The following is a 24,422-nucleotide window of genomic DNA, read 5'->3' on the forward strand; positions in this document are numbered from 1 at the left end:
TCTCTAGAGCAACCATCTCCGGGGACAGAATTGCCAGATCACAAAATCTACTAGTATAGGTTGATATATCAGAACCAACCATTGAGAGACCCCAGAGCTCCTCCTCAAGTTTCTGAACTTCTCCTCGCGGGCAGTATTCCCGCATAAGCATGTCTTTGAAGTTCTCCCAGCTTATTGAAAAGGTAAGTGACTTAACATGGCCATTCCACCATGTTAAAGCTCTTTCTGAAAAGGTACAAGCAGTGAACTTGACCTTGCTGCCTTCAGGACAGGAGCAGATTTCGAAAATTGCTTCTGTCTTCTCTATCCACTGCCTTAATGCCATAACTCCTCCAGTTCCATTAAAGGTCCTGGGTTTGGCATTGGAAAAATCCTTATAAGTGCACTCTCGCGAGTGCCCATGACCTTCGCCATGGTTAGAAGGATTTGCACCAGCTCCTGAACCACTAGCTCCAGAAGTATTAATATGAGACATGGCAGCAGCTACAGCCGCCGTGACCTCCGCTTGGAACATAGCAGGGTCAAACTGAGGAGGTGGTGGCGGAGGTGGCACCGGCGGTTCATTTACATTGTGACGTCTTGGATTTCTACAAGGAGGCATCTTTTTCTATAAAAGTCAAAAGATACAAAGATGATAAGATATCAAGAGCGAATATGAATTCTGATATCTCTGAACTAAAACATATAGTTCGATATGAATCTTGGAATGAATTGGAAATACATGTCTATGACAAGTACAACTTGTAACTGAATAATATGAAAGTGAATGGTTATTTTTCAATTACTAAGAAAATGCATGTCGATTAAATTGGCATATTGAATACATAAGTCTGGAAAACTTGACCCTAGACACGTCTACAATACACCAAATTCTGAGAAAAATATCGACATCATACAGACCTATCGAAAATAAACTTTTCGTGGTCTTACTGAAAAACTTGAAAAATAACTCTAAAACCTAACCATAGACTTCAATCTATCCAAAAGAGTGAAATAGGAAACAAGTAGAGTATCTCCTAATGACGACGGGTATCATTTGGATGAAACCTCATCTCCTCCATTTGACGCTCCATAGCAAGCAGATGCCTTTCATACACTGTCAGGTGTGCTCGCAGTTCTATGACTTCAGCTCGAGTTTCAGCTAATGCTTGCAATAGAGATTCATTGTCCCTTGTATCCCTCTCACGAGCATATTCAAGACGATTAATACTGATTTTATTAATTCTCACATTGGCATCAACTTCCCTCATTCGGTTGATGGCTGTTCTACCCTGAATTTCATTTCGAGCAACTCTACTGACTATAATCGGCAGAACTCTATCTGCTGAACCTCCTTTACTTAAGTTGTAGAAGCTTCTGTCTCCGTTGTAAGGCATTGGTTGACCCTGCTCTTGACTCCATGTTTAGAAGCTTTGTACATAGAGGCGTCGGACCTTGGAAAACTGGACGAGGGTTAGGATTTTGAGCAATTGGTGGTGGATTAAAGGCTTCTGATTCAGAATCATTGTCTTCAGGAAAATTTTCTGCAAAGTCATCATCTAAGGGAATTTCGTGATTTTCTTCTGGCTCTGTATCTTGTTCTTGATCAGGGAAATAAGGGTCTCCGGGTATGTGAAATCCAGCCATTGTTATCTAAGCGAGAATAGGGATAAGAGATATAGGATATAGTTAGTAACGATAAGTTTCTACAAGAAAGACCTACAATTAACAAATAATGTACTAAGTACAACTTGGTGTAGATATTATTATAACTATAAAGTGCATATTAACTATATATAACTTGGTTATATTCGACCTTCGATTAAATGACCCGGCTCTAAATCCACAACCAAACAAGGAACAGGAAATGAAGCCAAATCACATATTCTAAGTCTATATAACTTTAATTATATATAATTGTAATATACCCTTAATATTTATAGTTCTACCCTTGATTGTTCTATTGTTCTCACATGTGTGTTATTAGTATATAGTGCCTAAAATACCCCTATAGTATTTTTGATCTTTATGTTATGTTCTAAAGTTCTTCTGAATATGTATAGTTGGTAAGTTTTAGACATGCCACAACACTATCATCACTCCCAAACACATGTTGGTCATATCTCAAATCAATATAGTTGATCAGGCTATATTAATCCCAGATATGATTACATAACTATCCAGGTTTGACTGTAATGTTCAACATCCAAATACTTTTAAGATCTTATGATTTGATACTGTACTTGTATGTATGAGTGTTAGTATACTTCAAGAGATGTTTACAACACCAAGGAAGATATCAAGAAGGGTAGAAGAATCACTTACGATTTTGGAGGGTTTGGATGAAGAACTTGACGATAGTTGAGAGAGAAATCCGATTTTTTGACTTGGGAGTTGAAGAAATGGCTAGAAATGAAGGGTATATCATACTTATGGAGGGGGTGTACAGCCAACATGGGTGTACGGCCGCACACACATGTGTACGGCCGTACACTCCCTCAGATGGAGTGTTTGGCTCGATTTCAACGTGAAGAACTTACGCAACTTAATCCTATACCCAATGCTTGAATGTACTGAGCTTTGAACCCTTAAACAGACTCTAAACAAGGCTAACAGATAGCAGAAACGAGTCTGACACACGATTGAATTGAATGGCTGGACTTACCAGGCAAAAAAAATTTCGGTTGTCACACAAACTATACCAATTATAGTTTATAATGTTTGTTTGTCAAGAACATTTATATAATCATTTATATAAATACATAGTAATCATCTTGTCTAGTTTCAAAATGTAAGGTCAAACATCATATTTTTGTGTTGTAACCCACAAAATAGTGAAATAATTAGATTATACTCCTTTTTGTTAGAAAAGCTATATTTTGGTAAAAGCTTCCAAAAACCTTGTGGTTTTAAAAATCATAATTTCTCCTATGATTTTATGACATGGAATATACTTTGTTTTTGTTAGTTTTGCATTTGAAAACTAATATATCTCAAATATTTAAATAAAAGCTAGTGATAACCATTTCTTATGAAAATAATGGCTTTTACTTTAACATAAAGATGAAATATGCAAATATTTGTGTCACACCGCCAAACCAGACGGCGGAAACGTCCGGGGGTGGAGGACTTCATTTGTAGTATCACAACACATGCATTATAGTAATCAGAGTACAAACAACCACTGTATTTAAAAAGTATAAATATTTACATGTGTTTCAACCTTGTATTATGAAACTAAATAGCTGTACAAAAGAAAAATATAAGACATAAATAGCTCCATCTTCTCAAAAGCTCGGGGTGTACCTGCCTACTGGTTCCCTGAGAATACAAGTAATTTGAAAAGAGAGTATCAACATAAATTTGAGTGAGTGCATAAGTATTTATGTTTTGAAAGAATGTCTTCTGTTTCTTGAATATGTAACTGTTTCCAGAAAATCCTATATTTTCTGCTGTATATGAAAAGTAGTTTTAGTTGCATAAAACTGTTCTATTTGTAAACCAATGTTCTGTATTTGTAATCCTTTAGTAAACTTGCATCTGAGAGTATATCTGAATTCATCAACTGTTATTGTAAATTGTAATGTATTACTGTAAACTGTATCTTGTAAACTAGTACTTTGGAATGGTACATAAGTTTAGTTAATTATACACTAACGTATTGTTAATATCTTTTTATGAGTTATTATAACCATACTGACTAGGTGGCCTGACCCAACGCTATGAGTGCGCTGAAAGTTGATGATAACAATTATCACTCACAGGCGTGTATGCCTGACTGTAGCTAGCAGTCCGACTGCGGGGTTGTCAATCACAATATAGATCTATACACACATTGTTTCGATCCCCTGCTGGAGACTCTGGTCATAATATCAGGACTTTACTATATTGTTTAAAATGAATTAAACAAATTGTACTACTTGACTCATAAAAGCATATAAACGTTACATGTATAATACTTATGAAAACTCAATCATTCTGAAATAAATGATTACTAGTATTTTCTTGAATTAGTACTCTTAACTTGTATCTGAAAGAGTGTATACGCTTGGATAGTTTTGAATTAAACCTTTGTTCTTGTAAAACAATGTACTCTAGTATGCTTGAATCATGAATTAATGTTATGTGAATCATAAATTATACCTATTATAATTTATATGTACTTTATGTATTGATACTTAGTATTAATGAATACAACCCCTTGCTCAACTTGTTACAAAGGGTAATTGAAACTAAATGAATAAACTTTTATACTGGTATACATATACAATATATATAAGTAAAATTTAAATGACACTCGGACAAATAACTAATACTTGTAATCCCACATCCAAACAAGGAAAAGGAACCAAAGTGGGTTATCAGTCCTAAATCTTTTAAATCTTATTTATATAAATATATGTATATTAGTATGATTTTTGGGGAAAAATATAAGTTTATAAAATATTTAAAAGAAGTTTCATATTTTGAAATCCATTTTGGTGACTTGATGTCTTTTTGAAACAATCACTTAAAACCACTTGAATTGAAGATACTGAAATTCATTTCGATAAGATGTTTGAAACCATTTATTTTGATAAGTGTAATCCATTTGAAATCATGATATAGAAGCTTGAAAGGGTGATTAAGGTCCAAAAACACTAGTGTGTGTCCTTGGTGAAATGAAGAACACCTGATGATCTAACCAAAAGAAGAGATTTCATGGATGAATTCATGTGTATTCACTTGATATTGAAGGATATCAACAAATCAAGGGAAGAAACACTTACAATCTTGAAGATCTAAGAGAAAATTCGGATGGTACTTGAGAGTGAATGAGTTCTTTGGCTTGAAATGGTAAAAGTGATAAAAAATGACTAAGTGTCATATATATAGTATGGAGTTTACGGTCACCATGGCCGTAAACTCATGGTATCTGGCCGTAAACTCCTCATTTGAGGGTTTATGGCTTGTTTGGTAGGTTACAACTTCAATTGGCACTTCCTTTCACTCATTCCTTTGGTACACTAGGCTTAGAATGCACAAACAGACTCTAAACAGTGCTAAAAGTTGGCAGAAACAAGTCTGACTTTGATTGAAGTGAATGGTTTGTACAAGATAGAAATTTCGGGTTGTCATAATTTGTATGATAAACAAATTTTGACTTGTATCCCCCCTCCCTAAAACATGAAAATCTCGAAAATATGGGGGTATGAACTCAGCTTGAGTGGATTTGTGGTTGTTTTAAAGAGATGGTGTGAAGATTTCCAAGCCTAAACACTTGAATGTGGTGGATGAACTCTTTGAATGTGATATTATCCTAAGAGTTTTAACACATAATAATATGTGTAAATATGATGAAACTAATATCAAAGTGTATAAATACACTAAATTTTGAAGAAATACTTACCAAGATTCTAACAATAAGCTTGGAGATTAAATCCTTGGAGGCTTGGACTTGGTTCTTTGAGGGAAAATGAAGGAAGAATGAAAGAGGCTAAAAAATGAGAGAATGGTTTGTGGAGTGATTTATGTCGAGTATAAGGGGAAAATAAAAGTGAAGTGATATGTGCTTAGTTATCTGCTGGTTAAATGCATAGATACTCGCTGGGTAATGTTTGGTATTGGAAATGATAAAATATCAAGTCACCAAGTCAACTTTTTCTTACTTTTTTCCTTCCCACTGAAAACACATGGAGAAACCCAATAAAAACTCAATAGAAAGAATCCAAGGCACATGATATTTCGGCCCATGCTCCAACCGAAATCACATGGTGATTTCGGTCTTTTGCAAACCGAAATCACATCTGGTTCGGTCTATGCAAACCGAAATCCCATGAGTTGGGGTCCTAGGCCGAAATCTCCTAAATAAAATGGTCCAATCCTTGATTTATTCTACCTTGTATACTTTTCAAAGGTTAATTACAAATATTCACTTATATAATTAATGCCCCTTTTGGTTTACACAGTTTTATTGCAACAAATTACGTTGTGAATTCACTTGTACATGATTACAATTTAGACCTTGCTTGTTCCAAAATTTTCCAGTTGTCACAACATACAACAGATTGTTTCAATCCATACAAAGATTTATTTAATTTTACCGTATATACTTCTCGAGAATTAGAAGTTTATGCTTCTGGCACCTTAAACCCTTCTAGGATTTCTCCAGTTTTACATGTGTTGCCAGACTTATTAGATAACATAATGTATTTGCATCAACCACAGGAGAGTACGTTTCTTCATAATAAATTTCGGGTCTTTGGGTAAAACCTAATGCAATGAGTCTTGCTTTATAACTTACAACTTCATTTTTCTAGTTTCTTTTATGCACAAACACCCATTTGTGTCTCACTGGTCTTACCCCGTTTGGTGTATGGACTACAAGTCCAAAAACTTTTCGTTGAGTAAGAGAATTAACATCTTTATTTGTTGCATCTTTCCATTTTGGCCAATCTTTTCTATTTCTACATTCATCTATAGATCCAGGTTCAAGATCCTCATTTTCTTCCATAATCTCGTGTGCAACATGATATGAAAAATTATCATCGACGAATGTCTTATTTCGGTTCCGTCTTATTCTTGCCATGACATAATTTATTGAGATCTCTTCATTTTCATAATTTTGAGGTACCTTAGTTTCTTTAGTTATGTCATTGGGCTCTTCTAGAGTTTTATTAATCTTTTCAAGAGATTTTGTTTTCTCTTTTGGACCATCAATTATATTTGCTCCGTTTCATTTTCGAGGATTTTTATCTTTGGAACCGGCTGGTCTTTAACGCTTCAGACGTGCCTAAGATTCATTTGCAGTTGTATTTTTTCCTTCTGGGATATCAATTCTAATTGGAGCATTTACAGCTGGTACATGAGACTTTATTACTCTCTTAAGGGTCAGTAAATGCATCTGGAAATTGATTTGCTACATTTTATAAATGAATTATATTTTTTAATTTCATATTCACATTGACTTGAATGAGGATCTAAAACCGAAAGTGATAATTCATTCAAAGAGATTTTATTTTTTAGCTTCTTTATTTCTCCCCCTAATGTTGGAAAATAAGATTCATCAAAATGACAATCATCAAATCTAGCTGTAAATAAATCTCTAGTTGATTGATCTATATATTTTACTATAGATGGAGATTCATATCCAACATAAATTCTCATTCTTCATTGGGGAACCATTTTTGTGCGGTGAGTTGGAGAAATGGGTACATAAATTGTACATTCAAACGTCCTTAGATGTGAAATATTTAGTTCCTGACCGCAAACTAGTTGAATAGGGAAGAACATATGATAACGAGTTGGCCTGATTGAATAAGTGGTGTTGCATGTAAAATTGCATGCCCCATGTCGATGTAGGAAGTTTAGAATGCATTAATAATGATCTTGCAATTAATTAAAGGCGTTTGATTAACGACCCAGCTAGACCATTTTGTTTATGAACATGTGCAACATGATTTTCAATAGTTAACCCAATCGACATACAATAGTCATTAAAAGCTTGTGATTTAAATTCTCCAACATTGTCAAGTTGAATTTTCTTAATTGGGTAATCGGGAAAATGTACCCTTAGGCGGATTATTTTTGCATATAATCTTGCAAAAGTGAGATTACGACTAGACAACAAGCACACCTATGGCCATTTAGTTCATGCGTCAATTAAAACGATAAAAGATCTAAATGGTCCACATGGTGGATATATTGGTCCACATATATCCTCATGAATTCTTTCTAAGAAACTAGGACTTTCATACCCAACTTTGTTTAATGATGGATGGGAAATTAATTCTCCTTGAGGGCATGCAACAAGACAACTCATTATCTTGAAAAATCTTCTGTATTTCAAGGAATGACCATTTGAAGTTTCAATTATTTTGTGCATCATAATTGATCCGGGATGGCGCAATCGGTCATGCCAAACTTTGAAGGTGTTATCATACCTTTTATTTTTAATAGCATGAGATTCAATCATTCTAATATTTGTATAATACAATCCGGAGGACAATACGGGTAAATATTCCAAAAGACTTTTCATACTCGATATAATTTTTGTAATATTGAGATACTCTTTATTACCATCATTAGTTGTTTCAACATGATATCCGTTAGACCGAATATCCTTTGAACTTATTAAATTTCTTGGTGATTTTGATGAAAATAATGCATCACCAATTATAATTATTGTCCATTGTGGTAATATTATATTTTCTCTTCTGGAGCTTTCAATCATTTTTGCACTACCTGTTATTGTATTAACATTTGCTTCTCCAATTGATAAGTAAGCAAAATATTTTTCATTATTAAAAATGTTATGTGTTCTTGCACTGTATGCAAGACATATATCTTTCTCATTTCTTTTGCGAATATCCATATTTCTCTTCAATAAATAAATAAAACATAAGAAACATTCAACTTAGAGAAATAAAGTCATATTTTATTACTTTGATGAGATTGCGACGACACCATTTCTCATGAAACGAATATTCCATAAAAACATAATAAATGACATGAAACACAACTACATATTATTCTTCCATCACCACATCAGTGACAAATATTTTGAACTTTCTTTTTGTCTCGATCACTTTTATTTTTAGTTTGTGGGTTTTTGTTATTTTTCAACTTCTGGTGGTTACTTGCAATCTAGTTATTGTTGTTATGATAATTATGACGACCTCGGTTAGACCCATGACTATTATGATTTTATGATGCTGCATTCACTTAAGGGAATGGACTATAACCAATCAGGCGTGCTTGGTGATTTTTCATCAATAGTTTATTGTTTTGTTCAGCCACAAGAAGACATGAGATTAATTCATAATTTTTTTTAAAAACCTTTCTCACGGTCTTGCTACTGCAGGAGCATATTAGTGGCATGAAAAGTAGAGAGTGTTTTCTCTATCATGGATTTTCATAGTGAAAATACTAATCAAAATAAAGACTTGTATGTTAAGAAATTGTTAGTTATGAAATTCCATAAAGTAAGTTGTAAGCATTATACATGTGAACTTAAAAAAAACATACTTGAAAATGACAAGAACAATATAGAGTTAGAGCACCATAGTATAGTCGTGCTGATAACGTGTTATAAAATATGATCAAATAACAAGATAAATTATAGAGTAAAGAAAGACATGAGAGTAGAGAGAGCTTTTATTACAATACTTGTGATGAAATCATCAACTTTCTAATACATATGGCTCACTATTTATACGACCAAAATAAGATGAAAGATGAATGCACATTATGATGGTGCATTATTACACTTATAAAACACATTGAAAGGGTTGTTACTAATGTTAAATAATGACAGAGAGTTATGGAAGAAATGAGGAATCTAATGGTCATTCACAAACTAATATTTCATAACAAAATTAAAATTCTTACCATTATCTTTTAATAGAACATACATTTCGATTAGATAAACAAAAATACTATTTGCACTTTTAAACAAAATGATTATCATGACGAATGATGTAACTAAATGACATTCTTAATACAATTAAATTATAACATAAAATGATTATAACACTTTTAATTAAAATTCTTACCATTATCTTTATATAGAACATACATTTTGATTAGATAAATAGAAATACTATTTGCACTTTTAAACAAAATGATTATCATGACGAGTGTTGTAACTAAATTAGATTCTTAATACAATTAAATTATCACATAAAATAATTATAACAATACCTTTAATAACTATTGAAGCATGGAAGAAAACGTTTTTTATTTTTTACTTTTTTTTTATCTTTATCATTTTGTTATGTTATCTCTTTAATTTAGATAATTTTTTTGGGTAAATGTCATATTAGCCCAACAAACTTGTCATATTTGTTTATTAGGTCACCCAATTGTTTTTTGTACATTATAGGAACGAACTCACATTTGACCGTTTTAAAACGTCATTTTTTGACCAGATACCGAGTAAAGAGGTAACATATGTGCCAGGAAAGAAAAGACAATGTCATGTCATTTAATGAAATGGCCACATGTATTATCTTCTATTTGAAATGTTTTAAATAAACCGATTTCGTTCTTCACTCCTCTCGTCCTCATTCAAGAAAAACCCTTGCTCGCGCCCACCAAAGTTCCTTTCGATGACAATATTCCTCGCAATCAAAGTTCATTTCCAAGGTGTGTTCATCAACAGACATTTCTGCTACTCTGATGGTATTCATCATGTGTTTGAGAATATCGATTTTGCTGGTATGTCTCATAAGGAATTTGTTGATTTTCTTGAACGATCCACACAAGAGAAGTGTGAGCAGCTTTATTATTGTCAGCCGGATTTAGAAATCCCAGAAGGTTTAATCTTAATTTTTAATGAACTTGAATATTAAGAGTTTATAGACATTGCTTATTGATGTGGAGTACAACTACCTGTGTACATGGACCATTTTGGTACTACTATGCAAATAACTAAGAAAAATGAAATTGAAGACAATTGTTCTGTTATGTCAAACATGTCAATGGAAATGGAAGATGGTATTGACCTAACTGACTTCAGGAGTCCACATAAGAGAAATAGGGATGGAGTAACCTATGAAGGAGTAAGTCAGGAAAATTGAAATGAGGTTGCCATAGACGATGAAAATCCACAAGATGACAAAGATGACAATGTGCCAGATGTGAAAGGTAAAGCAAAGTTCAATGAAGACATGCCTTGGAAGAAGCAGTTGCCAATTCTAGGTATGAGTTTTACCAATCCTAAAAAATTGAAAATCATGTTTTGTAATTATGCTGTAGCCAATGGGTATCAACTGTACTATGAAAAAATGACAGTAAAAGATTATTAGTGAAGTATTGTGATGGTGAATGCATATTTAGGCTCTGCGCTTCATGGATGAGAGAGGAGCAGTCATTCCAAATCAAGTCCCTTATTATTGAGCATAATTGTGCCATGAACTGCAAATTTGGGTCAGTTGTTAATTATAAATGGATTGGAAGTCATTTCTCAAGGGAAGTTCTTGAGATTGAAAACTAAATGTTAGGATGCTAAAAGAGGAAGTAAAAACTAGATTTGGCATAGAGGTTAGTGTTAGGGCCAAGATCCTCAATCCCATCCAGGATCCCGGTTCTCAAAGATATCTAAGGATCCTTAAACCTATCCAGGATCTCAGATCTTAAAGGAGTCTCAGGATCCCGAACATACATCAGGATCCCGGATCTTAACGGCTATATTTATTGTTTATTTCTCACATGTACTGAAATGGACAACATAAGACTAATTCACATGTAACCCACACACAACGGGCACAATATTTTGACACCTTACAGACCTAGAGCTAGGAAAACGCTTGTAATCGTATTTCTATCATAATCTCTGTAATTTGAATTCAATTAAATAAGATCATACAAGGCTGGTAATCATTATCACCTCCCAAGTTTTTATGTCAGAGATCCTATCAAGGATCAAGGGCTTTCCTTGTAAACCACTTGTGCAATTTTGTTCTAATTTTGTTAATCACTTCAACTACAACACTACAACCTCTCATGCAATTTGGTTGATACCCATTTGATCGATTTTTTGACTAAAACAATTTGGTGCCCACCGTGGGGTCATGGTGTTCATAATTCTCAAAAATCATGTCTACACAACCAACCCTGTCTTCTTCCTCTATTACTTCCATTTCCTCTTAAAAAATCTTCCGACTCCTCCTAACGGACTTCATGGTCAGAAGAAAGCTTCTGACACCTCTAAAAAGACCACCTCTCCAATCATCAACCATGGGAATTCAGGATTCCTAGGATTCCAGGATCCTCCTTTTCCGATCTTTAACAATGAATTTTTCTCTATGGTGAAGATGGTAAATGTGACAACCGTCACTTTCTGGTCAAGTCAAAGTAAAAGAAAGTCAAGAAGTCAAATCGGCCAACTCAATTAACCCTTGTATATTAGGATTTACATTATGTTTACTATTGTACAACACACCATCCTAATGCAAAGTATCACTTAGAGTTTTCACGTGTTCAGAAAATCTAAACCCTAATCAGGGTAAGTGATGGAACTACTCGATAAAACATTAATACATACCCTTCGGGAGCATATAACACTCATAACAAGGCAAAACGGGGTTTACAAACCATACATTTCAAAGTTAAACACTCACAAAGGTCACAAACAAAGTCTCTCAATCTCTCTTACTCTATCTAAATCTCTCCCAAATCTCTCTCAAAATCTCTTTCAACTTTTTATAATCACTCGGGGCATCCCGACCCTTAATTTGTCAAAAACAACTGAAAACGGGAAGATTAATGGAAAAACAACCTTAAAGGACCGAAACCTCTTAGGAATCGAACCTCCCTTAAAGAACCGAAGCCTCCTAGACCCGAAACCTCTTAGAACCAAACTCCCCTTATAGGACCGAACTCACTTTTGGTTCGGATCAAGTCCCTTCGGACCGAAGCTCCGCCTGCTCTCGGTCCATTTCGCTTTCGGTCCATTTCGCTTCCATCCTACTTTCGGTTCCCTCCTTGACCAAGTTTGCGTGCAAGTCTTTAGGACCGAACCTACCTTCAGTTCTCACCCCATAGGACCGAACCCTCACCTCAGACCTCGCAGGTTCGCCTCTCGATCCCGGTTTTCGAGTAGTTTCGCGTTTTAAGCTCGTTTTTCATGATTTTCGCGTGGGATTTTCACCCAAACTTATATTTTGACATATAAGACCCTATATATTCATATTTTAAACACATTTTGGGGGAAATACTTATCTAAGAATAATATCTTTTGTGCAAGATATTGATTTAGAGTGTTGACTTTCCCATAAAGTAATGACACAAGCTACCTCCCATACCCACTCTATGACGACCTCCAGTCACTATTCACCTCTAGCTAGTCAACTATTTGTCCTTTCACACTCTTCTCCAGCAAGTTATCTTGATCGAAGGCTGGAGAAATCCTTATCTCTCCTCCCAAAATATTCATTCTTCTCACCAAAAAAAAAATCAAACCCATTTCTCTCTTACTTTCTCTCTCTAAACTTGAAATTTCAAGGCTGTTCTTGAGCATTCTCCTCCAGTTTTGGTAAGTATCTTAATCCTACACTTGAATACTCTACACTCCTTCACTCAAATCATGGATCTCTTATACAAATATCGTCATATTTGTGCCTAGGATCTTCATATCTTCAAGCGCCTCCCAAGTGTTCTTGACTTGGAAACCTCTTTTCTTCCACATCCATCCCAGAAAATCACTCAAGGTGTGTTCATACCCCTACATTTTCATGTTTTCTTCAAGTTTTAGGGGGGGAATACAAGTTAATACACCAAAAACTTAACTAAACTCAAACATCAACTTTCATCAGAAAAGTTGAGTCCTATTCACGGACTGTTTTGACCATCTTAAACTTAATATCTTTCAAAATTGTTTAATATGCAAGTAGTTTAGGTTTATACCTTTCTAATTACTACTTGCACATCTCCATATGATTTTTCTACAATTTATGGTGATTTTTACAAAACTGCCTATCATTTCAGAAACGAATTCGGTCCAGTCTGTGAAAATGAACATTTTCACACAGGTTAGAGACTTATAAAAATCATAATAAAAATTATGAACAAACTAAATACATTTTCTAAACTCCCAGAGTTTACGAATTCAATATTCGACTTTGTATGATTTTTCTAAAACAGTGCAGAAAAGTTAAAAACTAGTTAAACAACTTACAATATTTACTACACTTTGTAACATGTTGAGCGAAGTGTATAACAATATGTTTCCAAATGACGAATATATTTCTTGTTAGTTTAACATCATAAGCAGAAAATTTGTTATTTATGATAAGGATTTCAAACACTTCTAATAAGTACAATAAACTATAATAAGTATAGTTTATGGATTTTACAATACAAGCATACTACATGAAAAGGGTTTTACTCTCAATACAAATGAGTTTTTCATTTACTACACAATAAACTGTAAAGGGTATAGTTTAGGGATTTCACATTTCAAACATACCGCACGAAAAGGGGTTTCAATTCCACCACAGAAAAGGTTTTACACGCATACTACACGTAAACTCGTTATCGTAATTTGTGAGACTAGTCTTCATTGTACTCTTAGAGTACGGATTAAAATTTCCTGAACAGTTATAACCAGAGTCTCTTGTACGGAGAGCGTGATAATTGTGTATAGATATATATTGGGATTGACAACCCACACCCATGCTGCTTGCATAAGCCCGATCGGCCGATCGGGGGTGACAAATGTCATTTCGATTCCGACGCCTGAATAACGTCACAACAAGCATCTCTGTTATAGTATGGTTATAGCGACTCACATAGGGAGATAACGACACATATAGTTTACGGGAATTTCTACTTTAAAAAGGGGTTTTACCTATTTTGAAAACTGCTTACAAACACATTACAAGTACAAAACACACATACATTCAGTTTTGGGATTTAAGACTACATAACATTTTATAAGGCAAATATTGGATTTTCTTGAAGTATACATTACATTTACAAACAAAGGCATTTCAGACTCTACATCCAAAAGCTTATGAACTCACCAACTTAATTGTTGACACTTTTTCAAAACTACTTGTATTCTTAGGAAATCAGTAAAACAGGTAAACCGCAACTTTTGAGGATGGGTCGTTAAGGCGTCAAACAGTTCGTTTTGTCATCATAGTGTAATTGATTTTGGAATATGTAAACTCATACTATGGTGTAACTTTTTCAGTTATATTATGATGGTTGTATTTGCTTTGGTCACTATTATACTCGTTGTTATGATATTATACATGAAGTCCGCCACCCCCGGACGTTTCCGCCATCCTTGGTTTGGGGGTGTGACATATTGGTATCAGAGCATTGTTTATAGTGAACTAAGTATATCGAACCACATAAGATATACAAACTATAAATGCTTTGGGACTAAAAGTCTCTGATTAAACATTTTCAAATAACTATGCTCTTCGAAATGAAATAGTTTCTTGTTAAAAAGTATGAGTACATGCACACATGCGAGTATAGTGTCATATCTAGGTCGATACAAAAATAAAATGAGTTGGACACTACGAGTAGACCCTGGGATATGTAATCAGACTTGGGATGAATATAGCCTGATCAACTATATTTATCCGAGGTGTGACTAATGTATGCCGGGGAATGGTCATAGTGAGCAACAAGCCTAAAAACTCCCCATATAAGAAAATCGCTAAGAACCAAACATCACATTTAAAACATTATAGGAGTATTTTGTGATACAATAACTTATGTGAAAACTAAACAGATCCTTGCTAGTAGGTCTACAATCACTAAGTGGATACGCTAAAGTTATATATAACTTAGATATCATAGACTTAGAATTTGTGATCATTGCTTTACTTCCTGTTCCTTGTTTGGTTGTGGTTTTAGAGTATGATCACTTATTCGAAGGTCTATCATATCTTTTGTTATCTGTAACTAGTATGCACCATGTCATTATAGAAGTAACTAAGGAGGATCAAACCCCTATAAGTATTTCTAGGAATATGATTATTATATGCCTCTTACCCCACCCCTATTCTCGCACGGACGTCATAGCAAGATTCTACTTACCAGGAGACCCCTACTTTCCGAACCCGGGGAGATAGCAGATAATTAGGAAAAGAGTTGGAAGTGGAGCCAGATGTCATCAACTCTCTGTACATAGCCAGGGTTCTCGCAAACCGTTTCGACTACATTGGACCTGTGCCCCGTTGTGCAACATTTATCGAAGGGTGGAGTCGCCATCAGCGACAACGATCACCATTTGGAGACCAACGAGGTTGCAATGACCTCAACCATGGGGGACCGGTTGACAGAGCCCTCCCGATGATGACCCAACAGATCACGAACATCGAGTTAGGGAACTACGCGCTGCTACAGACGCTACCATCTCACAAACTCGAGACTTGGAAAGAGACTGCTATTTCAGAGACCAACTCATTAAGGACCTTATTGCCGCCCGGGCGAAGGCAAAGGAGTATCAGGATAGACACTCGACACTCGAAGAGAGAGTTGTCGCAGCCGAGCGTAGGTTGGCAGAACTAGAGGACGCATCGACTTCGTTTCAATCACCACAAGGGACGGATCGTCATGAGTAGAGTTCATACTACTCACAAGACCTTGTAGATTGGGTTATGTGTATGCGTTGATTGTACTCTCCTCCATGTGTAGGCTTGACCCTGCGATTTAGTGATTACACTAGTCGAGGGATTTATTTGCGGTCCGAACTTTTCCTTGCAATGATGTGGTGTAGACCTGCATCAGGCACAAAATTTTCTCTAAAAACTAAATATACTATAATCATACTAATGAAGTGGGCATGCGTATTATTTCATTGGGAACAGTACTACTAAAAATCCATAAGTTTAGTATATAATAAACTCTCATTATGAATTCTTTTCAGAACACCATAAAAATCGGAACACGATACGCTTAGAACTAAGATAAACTTAGTTAGATAACTCACAACGTATAGCCCTTTCTAAAGACTCATTATCATCTCACCTTTTAAACATTATGGTTGAAAGGTGCCTTTTTCCGTGGACCTATAGGGTGCCATCAGAACTCCTCAGCTTAGTGTGTTTGGGCAAAGATAATCCTAGGATGGGTAAATCTTAATAGTCGTACAAAACCTACTTCTACCCACTACCATAACTCCATCTCAGGAATGTTAGCAGAAACATCGAGAATAGTTCAGTAAAGTGCGAAATTTATATATGTGTATATAAATGGTAAGGATATAACTAGGGATGATCATCCCCACTCACGAAATCGTTTCTCCCCATGCAACAGAGTTATGTGTTCACAAGGGGGTAACCAGCCAACTAGCAAGGCACAAATCCTGCAGATAGACTCTGCTACCTTTCAAGCTGCGGTCACGGCAGCCGTGACAGCCGTCATGGCGCAACTCAATGCTAACAACGCCAGCAGAGGTGAAGGCGGTGTCGGCAATACTAACCGCAGTAACAATCAAGAACACCAGCGGGTGTCTACCAACGAAGACGCCTCAGACCACAAACCTAAGAACAAGAAACGAGAGTTTTGGAACAAAAAGAAGCGTAACCTATCTCAAAAACGCGCTAAAAGACAACGATCCGTAGTTGCCTCTACAATTACAACAGCAATCACGACACATGGCTCGACAATAGCCACAACGTTTGTCACTCAAGCACCGGTCAGACGATATATGAGAACACTTCCAAAGTGTAACAAGTGTAACTACCATCACAAAGAGGTTTGTCAGGTATTGCACTGTAAAAACTGCAACAAGAACGGGCATACTGCCCGCTTCTGCAGGACTCAGGCCCAGCACATCGCTTCAATCACAAATACCAGTGTAAGTCTAGTATGCCACCTATGCGGTGAAACGGGACACTTCAAGAGAGACTGCCCAACTGAGAGGAATGATGGAGGAGCAGGAGGAGTGTGACAACCGAACCAGTAGGAGCAACAAGGAACCTTATTAGGACTTTTTGGAATGTTTCCAAAAACAAGAACGTTTAAGTACCATATGTTTGTAATGTATGTGGTATGTTTGCTAAAATTTCCGTCTTTCAAAAAGCAGTTAAAATACACTCTCGTTCAATCAAATCAAAACACTTATTTTCATCGAGCGATCATAGAGAAACCTGTTAGGGATCATAATATGAAGTATCATCGCTAACTATCAGAATACATTTACTATCAGTACTAGTAGCAGCAATGCGAATCATCTGCAGTAATAATAACACCGACCAACACAGAACGTACTAACAAGAAGCACAGGATGCTCTATCTCCCTAACAAATATTTCGTGCGAATGCAACTTAACACATGTCTTACTAAAAAGATTCATTGTCGTCATTCGGTTTGGATTGGTTTAATCCTTACCTTCCCAATTGAATGTGCTACGTAAAGACACTTCACCTAACCCGCTGAATATCGAAACCCTCGTCTCTCATAAACACAAATCCGACACGGACCTCCGGGTCATCCCTCGTTGCGAAACTCCGAAGCACTCACTGGAGGAGCATTATACCTTTCGAAACCTTTTCAAAGTATTCCTAGTAAACCCTTCGAGAATATCATGTTGGGTTTTGAGCATACTAACACTCCTATGGTGTACATGCAACCCTAGAAACCTTGGATCTATGTTTTCTCTAAATACATGCAAATTTGATTTCCAAGGTTTACAACCTAACTAGCATGTTATGGGGTACTTGTAATACAAAACTTTAAGTAGAATAACATACCTTTCTTTTGTGGTTGAATGCTTGGAGTTTTTAGAGCCTAACACCAATAGTGTGGATGCCTCAAGTGGTGTCACAAATCACCCAAAACAACTTGGAAATACTTGAGAGAATATAATGCTTGCTAAAATCGGCCCACCCTTGTTTCTCACACACACTAGTGCCAATTCTAGAACCAAGGACCTCTTTATATACTATGGAGGATTAGGGTTATACCCTAATACCCATGACTCTTCATTTACCTAGGATCCATGGGTTAAAACCTCCATGGACTATCCATGGACTTCCATATACTCTTAGCCATTCCTAAATAAATCTTAGCCCATTCCATATATATGCAAGAGTCCATATTTAATTAGTTCCATTTGATCATTGAATTAATTCCATAAATCAATTCTTGATCAACACTAATTAAATAATATTAATATATTATAACAAATAATATATTAATGGATCAATAACATCTTATTCTCAAAAATATATCCATACAAATTGTTAGGTGAAGTGCAACCCAAATGGACCATGCCGGGTCGGGTCAAGTCATACCAAATATAGTTACGGACTTAGACACCTTATCCAACAGTCTCCCACTTGGATAAGTCTGATAACTATAGTTTCAAGTCTAACTTTAGGAACCAACCAACAATCGTAGCTCTTTTATGTAACACTAGTCAAAATAGGTCAACAGACAATCACATGTGATTATGCCAATCATGTAATGTGATTTTGTTAAACTAGTAATGTGATAAGAGTAATATGTAGTTCATGATAAATTCTAATACAAATATGAATTTTATTTATGATACAACTCAAAGTATACGTCCATACGATTCCAAAAATATAGAGAATGTATTAATCTGACTTCGCATGAAGAAGTTATGATAAACCGAACACTATAAATCTCTATAATAAGAGGAATTTAAGATAGACTTAGAATTAGCTATTCGAGTCTAAAAGAGAGTTGTAGTACTTGTAAATACCTACGCGTGCATATAAAGAACGTCAAAAATGGAGTTCGTATGTGAAAGTTACGACCTTCCAAAGATTCAGCTGTCAGAAACCCTAATCTGACTGAGCTCATGACGTGAGCACAGAACTCACGACGTGAGGAGTCATTTATCCACATCTCGGAATCTAGAAGGTGTGTGACGAGGCTACGAGGGGATAAGGTCCGAACTCACGACGTGAGCAAGGATATCTCACGACATGATGAGTCGCATGGCCACCTGCCGAAGCTAGGGACACAAATGGCAAGTCTACGGGGATAAGATCCAAACTCACGACGTGAGCCTTATAAAACTCACGACATGAGGGTCCAAAATCCTTACTATAAATAGCAGGTCCGACTTCAGCCATTCTTACACCTAAACTTCCTTCTCCTCTCTCCTTTGCTGAGACCATCTTGCATCCCGAGCCCCGACGACCTTGTACGCTGACCGTTTCTGCTTAGATTACATAAAATCACGCTACTAGGGTGAGTTTCATGGCCCCACTTTCTAATATTTCGGGGGAAAACGCATGCTAAATATTATATATACGTTATTATTATGTCTATATGATAATATATAATTATAATAGTCGGGGTATAGTTGTTCTAAATATAATATTTTGAATATATACAACTATTATCAACTTGTCAGCATGTTAATTTACTAATGTAGATCTTGAGTTATACTTAGGATCCTATATATATGTTGTGTGCGATATAGTTTCGAAGTTATATTCGGAAGTTCTATATGTTAAGTTATAAAGTATGTTGCTATTATTGGTTTTATGTCAAGATAAAACTTGGTATGTTATATGTTGTTATTGTTAGTTTTATGTCAAGATAAAACTTAGTATGTTATATATTGTTATTGATAGTTTTATGTCAAGACAAAACTAGGAACGTTATATGTTGTTATTATTGGTTTTATGTCAAGATAAAACCTGGTTTTACTTCAAGATATAGCTGTTATACTGCCTAAATGTTATGAAGTTAGGAGTAATGTTTAAAAGCATAGTCTCGTAATTTAGAGTTTTAGACATGAAAATGCTTTTGTTGTTAGAGCTAGAAGAAGTCATCGAAGTCTACATGAGTAATTGTATTCATCAACTAAGATTGGGGCTCTTAGCGGAAATCCTCTGAACTATAACCGTTAATCCCGTGTGAGCGAGGAAGTCGTGTATAATTAGTATACGGGTTGACCACCCCACTTGTGACTGTTAGCTACAGTCAACCAAGAGCGAGTGATGAACTATCCTTTTACTTGTTATTGTTCCGGCGTCGATGAAGCGTACGATGTTGTTTCTCATGGTAAATCTTGAGTGTATTATTTCTCATGGTAAATCATGAGTGTGTTTTATCAGAGGTATTATGTCATATCAGCGGTTACAGGCTCATGGTAGCAAATTGTTAGAAGCATTATACTTTGTCGTATATAAGTATTAATGTTAAGTATAAGTTTCCCCCTACTTATACCTTAGGTTTAAGGAACGTTTAGGTATAACACTTAATTGATAAGTAAACTATTATACCTAATATACCTACTAAATGTAGGAGAGTCAAAATGATACTTTCAAAACTATACTTTTGAACGTGGAAAAATGTATTATTTTATGGAGTCAAAACCTGTGGACTCACCAACTTTATGTTGACGTATTTTAAAATGCATGTGTTTTCAGGAACTTGAAAAGCTGGTATGTATTCGAACAGAAGAAGTTTTACTTTTACCTTTCTGTTCATTAAGAAGTATGCCATAGTCGGATATTATATAATAGGTCCTAGAAAAACAGTTATGTAACTTTCAATTATCAATAAAGGTATGTATTTTCTTAGTACTGTTCAATGTATGTTATATAACTGTGATACGAAGAATGACGTTACACTACCGGGTGTTTCCGCCGATGGGTGGGGGTGTGACAGAAATTGGTATCAGAGCTATTAACTATAATGAACTAGTACTTTCTTAGGAAAGCACGACTATAGTTTAGGGATTACTCTATTAGGTTTAGGTATATCCCTTAGCCTACAATAAAAAGTATTATTAATTATTCTACTGAAGGACTACTTACGGGAGCGGTGACAAGGATAGACATGTTGATTTGGGTTGCTGGATTTCAGAACGGCTATATGCTAAAATGATCCTGCCCTTTCAACTGTCCTGACTGGCCGGAGCCTTATCAGATAGACCTGAAGTAACAAACAATAGTTAAAGCGTGAATACAATAAATAAGAATATAGAGTCATATATAAAGACTCAGACCCGCGATGAGAATACACCTTAATTCCCGGAATGTTTTTGATCTCAAGGATTTAGATCAAATATTCCAACTAAAGTTTATATGTGCGTATCTCCTATCACAATTAGGTGTAGGTGCGCAACTACATTTTATTATGATCAGATCATATGAACTATTTAATTTGGGAGTAATATTTGATAGACTAAAACTCTTGATGATCCAAAACGTATAGGAATTCGACATGGCACATTCACGAGAATGGATAATCATCGAGGATACGGATGAAGAAGAGGAAGTTTCATTCCCTATGATGGTAGGCGATCCTTACTACCCTATAAATCCAACCACCTTTCATCCAATACCTTCTGACGATGGAGCACCTTTACCCTCCAACGAATGGGAAGAGAGTGAACCAATGGAAGAGAGCGAACCAATGGAGGAGACAGAATCGGTGGCGTCATCTTTACCACCACTGAACACTCTTTACTGTGACAACCCGAAATTTCTATCTAGTACAAGCCATTCACTTCAATCAAAGTCAGACTTGTTTCTGCTAACTTTTAGCACTATATAGAATCTATTTGAGCTTACTGAGCTTAGTACATCAAAGGATCAAATACAAGAATGGGTCAACTAAAGTTCCAAACCACCAAACATGCCTTAAACCCTCAAATGAGGAGTTTACGGCCATGAGACCATGGGTTTACGGCCGTAAACTCATGGTGGCCGTAAACTCCATGCCTATACATGAAATACTTGGCCATTTTCGTTCATTATCACACTTTCAAGCCTTGAACTCGGTTTTGCTCTCAAGTATCATCAAGAACTTTCATTCCAATCTTCAATCTAGTAAGTAATCTTTCCATTTTCAACTTGATATCCTTCCATATCTAGTGAATATACATGATTTCATCCATGAAATCTCTTCTTTTGGTTAGATCTTCAAGTATTCTTCATTTCACCAAGAACACCAAGAACACACACTTGTGTTCTTGAACCTTAAACACCCTATCAAGCTTCTATTTTGTAAGTACACTTGCCTTAGCTTGTTTTAATGCTTGAATCACTTAGTTTACACCTTGAAATCATCAAGAACTCAAGAACATATTGTGTTTATGGCCAAGGCAATCTCCTTTGGCCGTAAACACTCATAAGTGGTGCATTTGTGCCATCACTCCTTCCTAAGGCTTAGACTTGAACTTAGAACACTTCCTATTGACTTGTAAGACCTTAAAACACCAAGAAATCAAGAACAAAGGGTGTTTACGGCCAAGGCAATCTTCCTTGGCCGTAAACCCTAATGATTGGTGCAAAGTTGCCACAACTCTTTTCTTAGTCTTGGAGCTATGTCTAGAACACCCCCAAGTTGAGTAAAGGACCTTAAACATCAAAATGGTACAAGTTACCATGAGTTTACGGCCGTAAACTCATTGGGCCATAAACCCATGGGCCGTAAATTCATGTGGTAATTACCATTTGGGCCGTAAACTCCTATGTGAGGCCCTACACCCCTTATATGCAACCCTATGTGGTTTAACACTTCATAACAAGTGTTTCCTAGTCCCTAAGGTTGTTCCATTTCATGATTAGGTGTTATAAACACTAATTAGAAACATATATGTGTCATTATATGTTAAATAGGATCCGTGTGTGTGCTCAAGTCTTCACTTGACACTTAGCATCCTATACCACTCGTTCATCCAAACCACTCACTACAGGTTAGTTCATACCCCTTAATCTACCTTTTAAATGATTTTAAATGCTTTTATGGGGGGGAATACAAGTTGAAACATTATAGTTATTATATCAATCACATGTGATTAATAACTATCAAACAAATGGATTTACTATACTTTTAGCTGTTTTATCAAACAAACTACTTCAAAATGTTTATCAAACTCTTTTGGACGTTAAATTCTTTATCAAACTTGTTCTTATATGCCAAACTGCTTTTAAATTGTCTTATAAAATGACATCAAGTCATCAATATTTATATAAACTCTTCAAAAGGTTTTACAAAACTTCTTTCTATATATATATATATATATATATATATATATATATATATATATATATATATATATATATATATATTGTCAAAATCATGTCTAATGTATATATAGTTATATAAGTAAGGTTTGAAGGACTTAGGACTGATAACTCACTTTATTTCCTGTTCCTCGTTTGGTTGTGGACTTAGAGTACCTGATTGTTTGTCCGAGTGTCGTTTGATCCTTAGTTATATATTATGTATATATATAAATATGTACAAGACATAAAAGCTTTTATCTCAGTTCAATACATTCAGTTATACAAACAACATTTCTAGTAAACTATAATAGGTATAGTTTAGGAAGTTAATAATACTATTACTAGAACAATGAAACATACAAAGAGTCAGTTCATAAATGAGTCAATACATACTATTATGAGAAACTAAGAGAACATACTATTATGAGAAACTAAGAGAACATACTATTATGAGAAACTAAGAGAACATACAATTATGAGAAACAATACATACTATACATTATACAAGAGAACATACTATGATGAGAAACAAAGAGAACATACTACATACTAGACAGAGAGAACATACATTACACTAGTACATACAAAACATATACAATAATACTATAACATAAATGTAAGCCACTGTTTCGGGGCATGACATCACCTGTCATGGCTCGTTTTGTATCCAGAGTCTCCTAGAAGGAGAGCGTGAATTTGTGTATATATCTATACTGGATGGACTATCCTACACCTTGATGTTCGCTACAGTGGGACTTGCAAGTCTACGGGTGCCAAATGTCATTTCTTCCGACGTCTTTCACCGTCGTGTTATTAGTCGATAGTATGGTGCAACCATTTCAAATTAAACCTTAATTAACGGCCAGATTAAGGTAGATAGTACAGCAGTAGTTACTATAATACAACACTATAGTACTTTATTATTTCCCCATTGCTTTCACATTGTGATCTTTTCACATAAAAGGTAATGTAAAACTATATTTTTGGTTAATGATA

Source organism: Lactuca virosa, chromosome 5 (assembly GCF_052849685.1).
Source record: "Lactuca virosa cultivar CGN04683 chromosome 5, Lactuca_virosa_CGN04683_v6, whole genome shotgun sequence".
Classification (NCBI taxonomy): domain Eukaryota; kingdom Viridiplantae; phylum Streptophyta; class Magnoliopsida; order Asterales; family Asteraceae; genus Lactuca; species Lactuca virosa.